The 14003-nt window shown below is 45.2% G+C and overlaps 1 long non-coding RNA gene across 1 annotated transcript in view; it reads right to left on the reverse strand.

The window, feature by feature from the left end:
• Positions 1–13604, reverse strand: part of LOC102160052 — a 113691-nt gene extending 100087 nt beyond the window's left edge. The window contains exon 1 of the long non-coding RNA XR_002342767.1: positions 13479–13604. This is a non-coding gene — a long non-coding RNA (uncharacterized LOC102160052). The remainder of the gene's footprint in view (positions 1–13478) is intronic.

The raw sequence follows: 14003 nt of genomic DNA on the forward strand, positions 1-14003 counted from the left end.
AACATTTAACATTAGCCCAGCTGTTGAAAACACGATTTAAGTGTGACATTTAGAGGAACCTGTCAATTTTTCTTCAGATGTGGTAAAATACATCTAACATAAAAATCTACCATCTTAACAGTTTTCAAGTGAATAGTTCAGGAGTATTGAGTACATCCTCATTGTTGTGCAACCAACCTCCAGAATTTTTCCCATCTTGCAAAACTGAAACCGTACATCACATCCCCGTGACTTGTTTATTTTATAACTGGAAGTTTGTACCTTTTGATCCCCTTTACCCATATGACTGGACAATGGACTCGAGCAGACAGCTTCATAGGCAAATGCTCTTGTTCACCGAAAGTCAAAACCTCATCTGCAACGCTCACCAGGAGGTTTTCTCCTAAAGCTCTTCTAAACATGCCGACTCACAAGACTGCCATGCTACACTGGGCACCACTGGGCTCAGAAGGAGGCATAGGCCAGGATGCAGAGTAGCCAGCAGGACACATTGAGCCTTCTTCTTCTGCAGGGACTTGCACCCAACCACAGAGCCATCCACACTATACCCACAAGCTATTCTCTTGGGCCCCAGGTGATGACTTGGGTGTGAAGAAATGAGACTCACATCAGGAGGGTATGGAAGCCACCCTGGGATGGGAAGTCCCATACTTCACAGCAGCTAATATTTTTGGAAGAACTCCATGGCCATAGCTTCTATGGAGCCCACACGGTCATGTCAGTTACAAGAATCACTGCACTCAGGGAAACCCAAAGATATAGCTTATATATAGCTTCTGCTCCAGTCCAGATAGAGTCTAACAATCAGGGCCATTTTTACTTTCTTTTATTAGGTCTCCAGGGAAACAGAGCCAGGGAATTTACCAAAAGTCAAGTGTTCAGGCTAAAGGGGAAAGGGTTTTGTTAATGCCTTTATTCACACTCCCACATATGGTTAAGTTATAATTTCTGGCAAACATCTGATTAACTAGAAAGGAGTCAGAATGACACACTGAAATGAAGATCTAAATTACACAATGAAATTTGTCATCTCTTATTGGTTACACTTCTGTTCTCCAGCTCACACAGATTGATAGCGATGGAGCTATAACTAGAAGCTCAGATGCCTGACAACATGCCCATTAAATATCACATTCTTTCCTAAGAGAAGGAAGAGGAAGTATGTGGAAAGGGAAGAAAGGAGTGCTGATCTAGGAAGAAGAAAATAGAGAAAGGGGAAGGCAAGAGGCATATTTTCCTGGCAATGGCTGCTCCCGTGGTAGCAGAATAGTAGCTCTTTGACATGTAGGATGGGGACCCACTTGTGTAGGAAAGGGAATTAGGGCGTAATTTGTGAATTATCTGATTTGTCTTCAAAAGAAGAAAGTAATTTACTATACCAGTCATTCTTTAGGGGCTTTGAGTCACAAATAGAAAAATCATGAACCTGGGAGTTCCATTGTGGCTCAGTGGAAACGAACCCCTGACTAGTATCCATGAAGATGTGGATTTGATCCTGTGGGTTAGGGATTCAGTGTTGCTGTAAGCTGTGGTGTAGGTCACAGACACAGCTTGCATCCCACATTGCTATGGCATAGGCCTGCAGCTATAGCTCTGATTTGACCCCTAGCCTGGGAACTTCCATATGACACACCTGCAGACCTTTGGAAAAAAAAAAAACAAAAAACAAAAAACAAAACCATGAACCTCTGAAGAGGTAGCTGTTCTGGACTAGGACCTGCACCACCTGTCCTTACACCTTGGTCTTTTGGAAAGTCAGCATCTGTGGGCAAAGTGGACTAGATAACATTGTCCCTATTCCTCTTTGTCTTTCATTGAAGACAGGAATTTCTCTATATATATCATGTATTTAATATGCATAATGATTATATCCATTTCTGAATCATCATTTATGATAAGGTCACGATGGGGAGAAACTTGAAAGATAGTTATAAAGCTACCGTCACCCCGGAACAATGAGTAGATGAAGAAGGGGCTAGAGGCTCTTGAGAAGCAGCCAGTCCACAATTGGAGGAAAAGCAAGTTGGAGGGATGGAAGAGGGAGGTCTGGCCTGACTTGAGGAAGGTCCTATGTGAACAGCAAAGCCAGAAGAGGTTTCTCACTGGACTGAACTCAAGAGTAGAGTCTAGAGAAGGCAAGCAAAAGGACCTCCTTCTCTGGCCCAAGGAACTCAGAGCAAGAACACCAGTCCCTTGTGAGATAAGAGCTAGGAAAAAGAAAGAAGAAGAGATGTCTGTGCTGGGAAGGGATTGAATTGGAGGTGGGGGAGGAGGCATCAGCTGTGACAGTAGCTAAGGCGGTCAAACACCTACTTGTAATGAATACATGCCAGAATGGGAGTTCCCATCCAGAGCACCCTGGCACAGCAGCAAAGATCCCCCAGGATGGAGTTTTCTTCTTTGTAAGTCCAAACTCTGGAAGTGCTTAGCATTGAATCATTCAATGTGGCTGAGCAAATACAGCCAGTAGGGAACGTTGCTAATACCTCACTATTGAGAAACCCATTTCCCACCTTTCCCAAAGCATACATAACATCTGACTCACAGCCGACCAATGAACAGGGATTTTCAGTTCAGAATACGTGCTCGTTCTAGGCACAGGAAGAGCCATAATCTATGTGATGAACCCACAGGATCGTGGGAGGTAACAAGAGACATCACAATAAAAAGCACAGGAATCTCTTGCTGCGGGTGTGTGTGTGTGTGTGTGTGTGTGTGTGTGTGTGTGTGTGTCCAAGTGTGTGCATTCTCCAGGAGTCTCTCTGAGGACCCAGATACATTTGTTTTTTATTTTTTTAGTGACATCTGGCAGCATTCAGTCTCTCCTCCAAGCTAACGCTCAAAAAAACTGAGGTGACCCTGTGTCACCAAATTGTCACCAGCTGTGTCTTGCTTGGAAAAAAAGAAAAAAAAAAAAACCCTGTTGTTAATATCAGGGCTGAATGTTATTTATTAACCAAATGCTGCTTATTAATCATTTACAGGTATGTGGTGATGCATAGAGTTAAGCCCCCAAAGACACAACCTGGCAGCTCAGAATTTATGGGCTTTTACAAAAAGAATAACAGCAAAATGGGAGCAGTGCCACCAGGACACAGAAGGAAACGGGCACAGGAGAACACAAACATACAAGCCCTGGTCTGGGGTACGGTTCTGTATAAACTGCCTTTTAAAATGCTTAGAGAAAAGGGATGGCACTAACCTTTGAGGAAAGGAAGCAGTCCATGTCAGAAGAAATCCAGACCTCGGGAAGTGGGGATGAAACCTAAGTCTGCAGGATTAGGCAGTGAGCTGGAAACCAACAGCCCGAGAAGGCTCGGCTGTCGCTGGCAAAGTCTCTCCTCTCTGTATCCCTGGCACTCCTCAGTGTTAGGGTCAGCACTACAGGTCAGCAAGTCATCGTGCTCCTCCTCTTCCCCCCACCCTCTCTGTCCCTAGAGTGATGGTGGAGACCAAGGGCAGGGTCCCTGGTGGCCTTATTTGAGGGATCAGAACCGGGAGTGGCCACCTGCCAGAAATGTTGGTGGAGGATACAAGTTACCTTGGTAGCAGTCCTAGGAGACCATCTTTCCAGAAATGCCATCTGAGGTTACATAGGATTCAAGAATTCGCCAGAGACAAAAGGAATCCTAACTGAAATGGAAGGAGGAGCCCAGAGCTTTGGAACACATGCCTGCACACTCACAGGCACACATACACATATTCATACCAAGTAATTGTGTGTGAATGTACATTTGTGGACAAGTGCTTCCAATCATGGGAAGAGCTCATCTCACCAAACGATTCTTGGGTTGTGTTTCTCAAATTGCAGTAGAAACATATGATCGGTGTAGGAAAAAAAAAAATCCGAAAACACAGAAAAGTAGGAAGAAGAAGATAATCCCATTCCCAAGAGAAACTGTGACCCTTTTGTATCTGGCACTCTGGTTTTTTCCACTTCCACAGATTGAGAGTTCCTTCTTTATGTTGGTTTTTCAAAATTGGGGTCCTACTCAATACACAGTTTTCTTTATGCTAATCAGGTACTGTGAACCTATTTAAGCTAAAGATGTTTTGTGAACGGGCCCCCATGTTCCCATGACTTTCAGTGCTGGTGGAGCCTTCCACGTCTGCATGGACCCAGCCAGACACTGTAGTTACAAGCAGCGTAAATGCATTTACTCACAACCTCGGCTCAAGGCGTAAATCAAAATGATTAGCTCTTGGCTTGGGCCCTCTAACCTCCAAGTCCCATGACACTCGTATTTTACCAAGCGCTGGGGGCACGGGAGAGGGCTGCTTGTGTCCTAGCTTTCTTGACTGTTTCTGGAAGGAGAGACTATTTTTCTTCTTTCCTGTGACTGAATTTCTTTCCTCTCTCTCTGCTAATTTGTGTGGTTTTAGCATTTCTCAGTGGTTCAGGCCCCTAACAGGGAGGGTGGGGGAGGACAGAGTTGCTTCAGCATTTAGGGAAACTACAGACCTCTCCCTCTGGTGCCTGTTGGTCAACCTGAAAGCGTTTCCTGGGTCTGAAAAGCCACCCTCACTCTTCCAGAATTAGTGACAGAGGAAGCACAGCCGTGTGATTGCCAGGCTGTGGGGAGGCTGTGGGGTGGGTGGTGAGTCTTGCCTTGCTCTTCCTTCTGTCTGCTACCATTTAAAACCATCTGGGAGCAGGGACACAATTTGCTCAGCCCTTTAACTTTGTGACCACACACATTCTTTAAAGAAACGTCTAGAGCTGCATGCGGGGGGGGGGGGGGGGGACGGACATCTCCTTAGAAAGTTATAAAGATAGTTCCAGTTTTCTCTGCTTTCCCTTGTCTGATTCTCCACAGGAAGGTATTTGCAGCCTCTGTAATTCATGCCTCAGATTTTCCCTTGGGCTTCAACTTTTTCCTTACAGCCTCCTCTTGCTACTGGGGAATGCAGTTGCCTGAGGTGGCTTTTCTTTCTTCTCTGGTCTATTTTTCCCAAATAGACCATGGGCCCATGTCTCAGTTGGGGAAGAAGGGAGGAAGAGATGGTTCAAGTCCTTCATGAGGTCATTCTTATCTCCCGGACAGTCCAGCCTACATAGCCCTGGCCCAGGGGAGAAACCCACCTCCAGGTGGGGGGAGGCCCAGGCTCCTGGCTGGACCCACTGAGGACAGTATGTACACTAGACAGAAAATTCTGTCTTTTCTTTTTCAGAATTTTACACCATTTTAAAAAAAATCACCCACCCCACCCACCCCAGGGTCAATAAACCTAAAGAGAAGGGAAAATGTGATTAAGTTGAGGGAAGATGAGGAAAAGTAGGATGGGAACAAATGACAGAGAATGGTGACTAATGACATATTATAGTGGATAGGCCTTTACAGTTTACAAAGCAATTTCATATTTTTATCTCAGCTCCTCACAATAGCCTGAAGAGGAAAAGTGAGCAGGTATTATGGTTATCTTTGTAACCACACACTAGGACTTGTGGGCCTGTAGTGGATGCTGTGGTCTGCCACCCAGATGCACCCTTGGGAGATTTGTTCTTTTAGCTGGGAGGGCTAGCTGCGGATGGCCACAACTGAGTCCCTCACTGGGAATTGTCCTCTCTGGAAGAATCTGCCTGAGCGAAGCTTTCATTCCCTTCCTGGGCCTTTGTTCTGATTCTGGACAACTTTAAAGGGCCACCCCAGCTCCAAGAACATCCTCTAGGAACATTCTCAGCTGCATCAGAGTTCAACCAATGGGGTTTTATTTTTTGCACTGCTTTGAAAACTGCATTTTCTTCACTCAATAACTCATCATGGTTATTTATCTATATCAATGAATATAGATATATAGTCTTTAACAGCTGCAAAAAATCCCATCATTTGGCTAACTCATTATTTATTTATCTAACTTCCTCTTGTTGAACATTTAGATATTTTCCAAGTATTTGCTATTGATTATAAACACTTTGTTGAACATCTTCTCAAAAGATGTCCAACTCTCTTTAGGATGAATTCCTAGAATGTCTAAGTCAAAGGATACTGCCCTCCAGAAAGGTGGTAATAGTTAATGTTCCCACTGTAAGTTTTGGGAAAATCCCCAAATCCAGTCATTTCAAATTCCTGATGGTAAAAATCAAATGAACACTCAGCACTACATTCCTTCTCCATATCCCTACATAGTTTGCTTTTCTACTTTTTAAGATCATTCTTTCAAATCTTTTCATTTCTCCTTAACCCTTCCAAATCCCTTTCCTCTCTTACACGCCCAGCTGATGCCCTGGTTTCATACCCGAAGAAATAGAAGCATTGAGGGCAACACTCTTATCTGTACCCCCAAATCAATACAAGCACACACACATATCCCACCATATGTTGGAACCTGCTTTCTCTGCCTTCTCCCTTCATCATGGCAAAGAGTCCCATGACCAGCAATGGTCAATACATTCCTTGGACCACATTGGCCCAACTACTCAAGGACTTCTCTCCTGCAATATCCTTTTTCTCTCCTACATTCTCCTCCTCATCTCTTTCTTTCTCTCTCCTGGGTCATTCTCTAGAGCATTAAAAAAAAAAAAAATCTGTCATCTCCCATCTTAAAATACAAACAAATCAAAAATAACAAAGTGTCAGGGTTCCCGTTGTGGCACAGTGGAAACGAATCCAACAAGGAACTTAACGTTGTGTGTTAAGGATCCAGCATTGCCGTGAGCTGTGGTGTAGGTTGCAGACACAGCTCGGATCCTGTGTTGCTGTGGTGTAGGTCAGCAGCTGTAGTTCCGATTTGACCCCTAGCCTGGGAACCTCCATATGCTGCAAGTGTGGCCCTAAAAAGCAAAACAAACAAACAAACAAAAATGAAAAAAGGGGAAAAAAAAGCTATTTCCTGAGCCCTTGTGTCCTCTAGCCTTCACTCCATTCCCTGAGGTTCCCGTCCCAGCAAAACTTCTTCAGCAAGACGTCTGTATTCTCTGCCTCCCATTCTTTTTTTTTTTTTCTTTTTTTTTGTCTTTTTGTCTCTTTTGTTGTTGTTGCTATTTCTTGGGCCGCTCCCACGGCATATGGAGGTTCCCAGGCTAGGGGTTGAATCGGAGCTGTAGCCACCGGCCTACGCCAGAGCCACAGCAACTCGGGATCCGAGCCGCGTCTGCAACCTACACCACAGCTCACGGCAACGCCGGATCATTAACCCACTGAGCAAGGGCAGGGACCGAACCCGCAACCTCATGGTTCCTAGTCGGATTCGTTAACCACTGTGCCACGACGGGAACTCCTGCCTCCCATTCTTCACTGCTCATTGACTCTCCACCCACTTCCAATGAGTCTCCCCACCACTAACCCCAATATTCTTGTCTAGATCACTGATTTCTTTCATGTTGCCAAATCTCATGGACACATCTTGATCCTCATCTTAATTGATTCTCAGTGGCAGCAGCATTGTCTACAGCTGACCACTCCTTCCTGGAACACTCCCCCTCTTTCCCTTCTAACTTATAGGCTTCTCCCCTTCAGAATCATTTGCTGGCTCCTCGCACTCCCTGTGAACCCTGGATATTGGGGTCCTCCAGGGCTCAATCCTTGACATTCTAAGCCCATCCCCTCTTCTTCTCAGTAATCAGCACATAAAATCAGTACCAAAACTTGACAAAGAGAATCCAGAAAGAACAACAGATATGGTTCACTAGCGTATCACTCATCCACTCAGTCAATACATATTTACTAAACACCTACCACTAGACACTGAGAGAAGAAAATGGTGAGTGAGATAGACAAGATCTCTATTTTTGAGAGACTTAAAGTCCAGTGGCAGAAGCAGATGTCACCGAGAAAGAAGACAGATTGTGATGACTGCCAGCTAGAATGGAGAGAGGGTGACAAGGTTGAGGACAGGGGAGCATGGATGGGACACTGCTCTAGAGAGGAGGGTCAAGGAATGATGATCTGAGATGGCATATTTGATGAAGCCAGCTGTGCAAAGATCAGGGAAGAACTTTCCAGGCAAAAAAAGAACTCTTAGCCTAGAAACTCTGAGGCAGGAAAGTACTCTGACATTTGGGGCACTGCAAGGGGACCAGTGTAGCTGGAGAGCAGTACATTAAAGGTAGTAAGGGGTCTGGACGGCGTAGGCCACAGCAAGGGGCTGTGAATGTATTGTAAGTACACTGGGAACACATAAAAGAGTTCCAAACAACATGCTTAGAATTTAATTTTTAAAAATTCTCTTGAGCTAACCTGCGGAAATTGAGTTTTATGGGAATTCAAATAACTAGTTGGAAAATTATCTCTCTTTTAATATTGAGTCATATGTAACTCCAATAATACAATGATGTATTCACTTAAAAAAAAAAATCCATCCCAAAGGTGCATACCAGAAAGTGCAAAAATCCCACGCTCAAGGCAGAGATGAATTAATTGTCAAGATCCTTGAGTGGGTTAATGCATGCAAAGACCTCTTTTTTTTTTTTTAACATTTAGCTCTGTTAGAGTTTTGTTTTCCTTTTTTTTTTTTTTCTTAAGGGAAAGCCAGGTTTGTGCCTCTGGGGGGAAAAAAATTGGCATAGATTCTAAACAAACACCCGAAAGAGTCTCTAATCTTCTTAGATGCATAAATGAGCTATTTCCTTACCTAAGTGCAATTAGGAATGGCTTATTTTCTCAATTTTAAGTGAGTTTCTGAAATATATCACGTGACCCAGAGGATAAGTGGAAATTAGAAGCTGTTGCTGCTCTTTCTAGGTCATGCATCATACCATCCTGCCTTTCCTCCACAATTTGCTGCAACTAATGTCTGAAGTCTAAGACCACCGCTGTGAATTAACTTACAATTCCAGGTTCAAAGGACATTACCCAGCTCAGCCCTGTAAGTGGTTATTTACATTGTGCGTGTGGTGAGGAATTGGGAAACCCTCTGTGCATTTAAGATCTCCTCCTTTCAGAGCTTTTGGAAATCCATGTAACACGGCCTTCAGGAAAAAAATCAGACGGGGGGTTAAGGATTGGTCTGGAGTGGTTTTCAGATATCTTAATACACATTTGGACTAAATATCTAGAATGATATCATAAATGCAGCATATATTATTGAATCCCCAGCCACAGGTGAGGAACATGTTTGCACGTACCACACTTATTCCACTGGCTTTCTGGCTTCATCTTTCCCTCCCTGTCAGACTTTGTGGGGCCATTTTGACTCATGATTCTTTTAGGCTCATTATTCCAGCAGATTTAAGCCTGTTGGGCACTGAGGCTGTGGTTGGTGCTGTTACCCTAAGATAAATGTTCTCTCTCATTTCACGATTGCTCAAGACTTCCAAGGAAAGGCTTTAAACCCAAAGAAGTGGCTCTGGAGCCCTGGGGACTCAGGGAAGGTCCTGCTTGCCCCTGTGTCACAGACACCCTCACAGCCTCCGGTTACTGCCAAGTTGCTGTGTGGAATTCTGCAGCCGAAGCCAACTTCGCCTGGTGTTGACAATTAGTTAACTCATGGCATTTTTACAGCAGAAGTGAAGGGACACCTCTGTGCGTGATGTCACAATCATCACAGAAATCGTTGGGGGAGATAACAGGGCCTGATATTACCTAGCTTCCTGGGGTTCCCGACTCTTTCCTCTCCCAGGCTTGAAATTTCCCTTTCAGATTCAGAAAGGAAAGCCACCCAGCTGCCTTCTCCCCAAAGTTGTTCTTGTCACATTTTCATGCCTCTGCTCTGGTGGATTGACCTAAACGCTGGTGACACTCTTCCCCACCCACCAGCTTACAGCTGCCACTGCTTGCCTCACCCCCCACCCTCTGGCTTATCTTTGAGAGTCAGCTTTGCCATGTTCCTGATCATTTCTGAGACGTCTTATTAAAAAGAAGAAATCCCCTCAACCCTTCCTTTTGCTTTGAGCCGGCATTCCAGCCGGGCTGGGAGGGGAAAGGTCAATGTTTAGCTGCTTCTCCCCTCTGGGACCTGAGAGTTTATGCATGTCCCCTCCGTTTCAGGAATGCTGCTCCCCCGTCGCACGCACTTGTGGCGGCAAACAGGTTTCATCTGCTTCGTTTCTCAAGCGTTTATTTAACTTGTCACAGCCTTCTCTCCCTTCTCACTCTGAGAATGTTTTCTCAAGTGGCCTTGGTCATGCTTATCCCAATTATTAAAGAAAAAGGACACTAAGTACCATCCATTGAATTCCCAACCTATCGCCCTGCTGGTCACCAGAAATGACCTCTCCTCTGGTTCTTAGTGAGTCAGGGGATAATGACCATATGTGACAACCATGCAGATTCTTCCTCAAATATCTTTGGTGAGTTAATTCACATTATTTTAAGAAACAGGCACCTTCAAGGACACAGTTATCTAAACTCTTGGTTCTTTAAATAGTTAAAACGGTTTTACCAAGACGGTCAGCTTTTCAATGAACTGGATCCTATTCTGAAGAAATTGTTCAAAATGGGCAGCACTCCCAAGGCCATCTTTCATAAGGAGGTAACAATCAACGGTGGATGTCACAACCTGTTTGTTTGTTTGTTTGTTTTTTCTCTCTCTCTCTCTCTCTGTCTCTCTCTCTCTCGGCTAAGGCCACTGAATGTGGAAATTCCTGGGCCAGAAATCAAACCCACGCCACAGCTATAAACAGAGCCACAGCAGTGACAAGGCTGGATTCTTAATCCGCTGAGCTACAAGGGAACTCCACGACCCGCTTTTTGTGGGTTTTCTGCAGCTGCTCTTCATGACAAAACTTTCCTGTTTGTTCATTTTCATCATAAATGCTTTTGCTGAATCTAAAAATCACTTTCCAATAACACAGCTCTTCCTCATTTCTCTACCACTGTGTTTAAAAGCACTGCATCTGAGCTCTTCTTTAGTAGGCTAACTTTTCTAATCTTTCATTTTAAAATGAAAACACAGACTTTCTGCAAAATGTCTACCTAATGGAAACCAAGGAATTTGCTTTAAATTCGAACCGACATTCAATGAGAAAAGACAAACCCACACAGAACTTGATGGGTCCATTCAGGACTTTACGCCAAAGGCAATAGAGGCCTCCATGCCTTCCAGGGTCCACCTTAGAAAGAGCAGGACAAACGGAGATGTTCACAAGGAAATTACCATAGACTAGAACAAAGAGGAGCCTGGACAAATATAACTGACTGGATAGCAATTTTTAAAGGTTTCACAAAAGCTCCCAAGTAATCTGAGTTGGGTGCTATTGACAAAACAAGGCCAACGGGGGGATCACCCAGCCGGTTCTAAGCCTGGTTAGGGAGAAGGGAGGAGGATGTGACACATCAACTGAGGCTGGACCACCATTGCCCACCCCAAAAAGCTAGCTTTCTTCTGGGACCCGGCCATCACCTCCAGCCCACAGCCTCCCCTCTGAGCCCCATCCTAAGTGGGCTTCTTTGGGGGATGGGCATCTGCACTGCTCAGCCCCGGTGGCTTGAACTTCTAACCCAAGGAGCATTTGTATCCCATTATGACGACGTCCACAGGGTTCAACACTTTAATTCTTCTACGAACACTGAATGTATACCAGGTGCTGGGGAAGGAGGGAGGAGGGCAAGGAGGTTGGGCTGCACACATGGCCAGTGTCCGCTTCCCAGCGAGTCCTGAGGGTCTAGTGAGCAGATACGCCCAGAGAGGAAACCAAAAATAACACCAGAGAGAATAAAGTCAATGGAGTAATAGGGCCATTGCTCAAAGGATCCAGAGGGGAAAACAATTCCTTCCGTGACGGGGGAGGGGAGGAAAAGGGGATGAGAGTTTTCACAGCAGAGCAAGGGAGAGGGACTTTCTGGCTGCAGGAACAGCCTTGAAATGGAGTCTACACTTTGAGATAGCTTTTAGTCGTCAGGCATGGCTGTGGGGGAAATTTGATAATTCGCTGGGGAATGAGCAGAACTTCCACATCAAATCCTACGAGGAGGTGGGGAAGGGGGCCAGTATGGCGAGTATCCTCCATGTGAGTTAGGCCCCCCAAAAAATACTTTAAAATTTTTTTAAAAGAATATTTGCCTGGCTAGTGAAATCTTTGGAATTATAGAAGGGAATCATAGAAAATATTATTATTATGGTTATTATTTCGTCAAACTGGAAGTGATTTAGGACACACATAGTTGTTTTTTTTTTAAGAGCTGAAGGGACTTTTAAAGCCTGTCTCATCCAAATCACTTATTTTAAAAACAGTTGAAGAAATTGAGGCCCAGAGGAAAGCCCTTGTCTCAAATCCACAGCCAGTTAGGGGCACAGCAGGGTTGGAGCTCAGATCTCTTTCTTCCTAAACCAGATCGCTTTCCACTAAAATGTGTCAATCTGCACCCTCCCAGCTATTTTTCAGAGAAGAAGAAGAAAAAAAAAAAAAAAAAAAAGCAAAATAAAACAGTGAACCAGTGGTTGCAATTTAAGAGGTTTGCCTGAAGTCTCATAGCCATCGGCGGCTCAGATGGAACTCAAACCAAGGATATCAGCAACATCAAGCTAACACGCTCCTTTAAACATTCTTGCTAAAATAAACCCATTCACAAGGGATGAAGCACGAGACAGAAGAGTGAGTGTGGCGATTAAAGCCCAAGAATGCACGTTTCTCCAATCATGACCTGGGTAAGCCAGGCAGGGGCTGCAGGAGTCTGCTTGGCCTCAGCTGCCATCCAGCCCAACCACGCACAAGCTGAGCTGCAGGGAGCTCTCTTTCTCCACCAAAGGCTTAGCTGCAATCTGGTTTAAATTAGACATTTCTTGCCTGAGTAGAACAAATCACTTAGGTTATATGCTGACAAAAAAGGAACAGTCTGCATGCTTGGAAAGCTTAGGGGGAATTAAATTATGTGCTGTCACTTCAGAGTTGTTCCTCTGTCCTCTCCACTACCACCTCTCAATTGCCTACAGGAGTCCTGGAGCCTTGCGTGCAAGCCGAGCCATAACCCAGGGCTTAACATAAACTTGGGGCTCTCAGGTCATTGGGAAATAACAGGTATATCCGGTTGGGTCTTTTGTGCTTGTCTGCACGCAAATTAAAAGCTCGTGCAAAGCTGAACTCCTTGGAGCCTCTGGTTCAGGAGAAGGTATGATGCCTTGGAAGAGAATTCTCACACAATCTCCCTGTTTACTTTGGCAGGGAATGGGGGTGGAGGGCTGAGCTTGCACATGGAAAGTTCACACCTCGGGGAAGCCGAGCTCAGAAGGGGTGCTATGTGGAGGTAGGCTTATGCCAGATGGTCTGCTGGGAGCAGGCTCTGAAGGACCCTCACCTGAGAAATGGTGTAGTTCTTACATACCTTCAGGGAAGGGAGGAGAGGTGGGCAGGCCAATGCCACAGGACGGTCCTGAATCCAAGGGGTCATGCACCAAGAGTGATCGCCTCAGCTCCCTCACTCTTTTGAAGACCCCACTGCAATTCAGCTTGGAAGGCCAGTTGGAGTGGGAAAGAGTGTCCACTCTGTCCATGCTTCAGTCTACAGTCATACCACCCTGTTCTCATGTGTCCATGCTTCAACGAGGGGGAAGCAGTAATGTTCAGGGCTCAAACATTAAGATTTTCTGTCAAGTTTGCTTACCTGGTCGGGCTGGCAGGCAGGAGAGCGTTTTGGGGGTCTGGTAGAACTGATTTCAAATTCTGGCTCAGCTACCACAGGAGCTGTGTGACTTTGATTGACAATGCCAACTCCTGTCTTGCTTTATTTGCCTGCAGAAAAGTGATTATGGTAGTAGTTACCTTAAGGGTTGGTTGCGAGGGATTATTGAAATGATTCTTGTCAGGTGCTCAACGCACTGTCTCGCTCAAAGTGCTCAATAAATGGTAGTTCTTCCATTATTAGTGATACATCATTACTGTTCCCATTGTTGTTATTGGCACAACTGCTAATGAAGGAGCCGCTGCAATTCCAGACACCTTCCTGGCCCCACCTCTTCCTCTGAACCATGCTCTCCCAGCCATGACTCAGATGTCACCAGGGCTCCAGACAGGATAGACGTGGGTACCCCTCTGCCTCTTCTTCCTGGCCCTGTTTGGGGGTTAAGGGGCATTGTCCCTTCCAGGCATCTGAGGAAGGTACCTCTGTGATAGCCCAGCAGGGTTGCGG

The sequence above is a fragment of the Sus scrofa genome, chromosome 3, assembly GCF_000003025.6.
Source record: "Sus scrofa isolate TJ Tabasco breed Duroc chromosome 3, Sscrofa11.1, whole genome shotgun sequence".
In the NCBI taxonomy this organism is placed as follows: Eukaryota; Metazoa; Chordata; class Mammalia; order Artiodactyla; family Suidae; genus Sus; species Sus scrofa.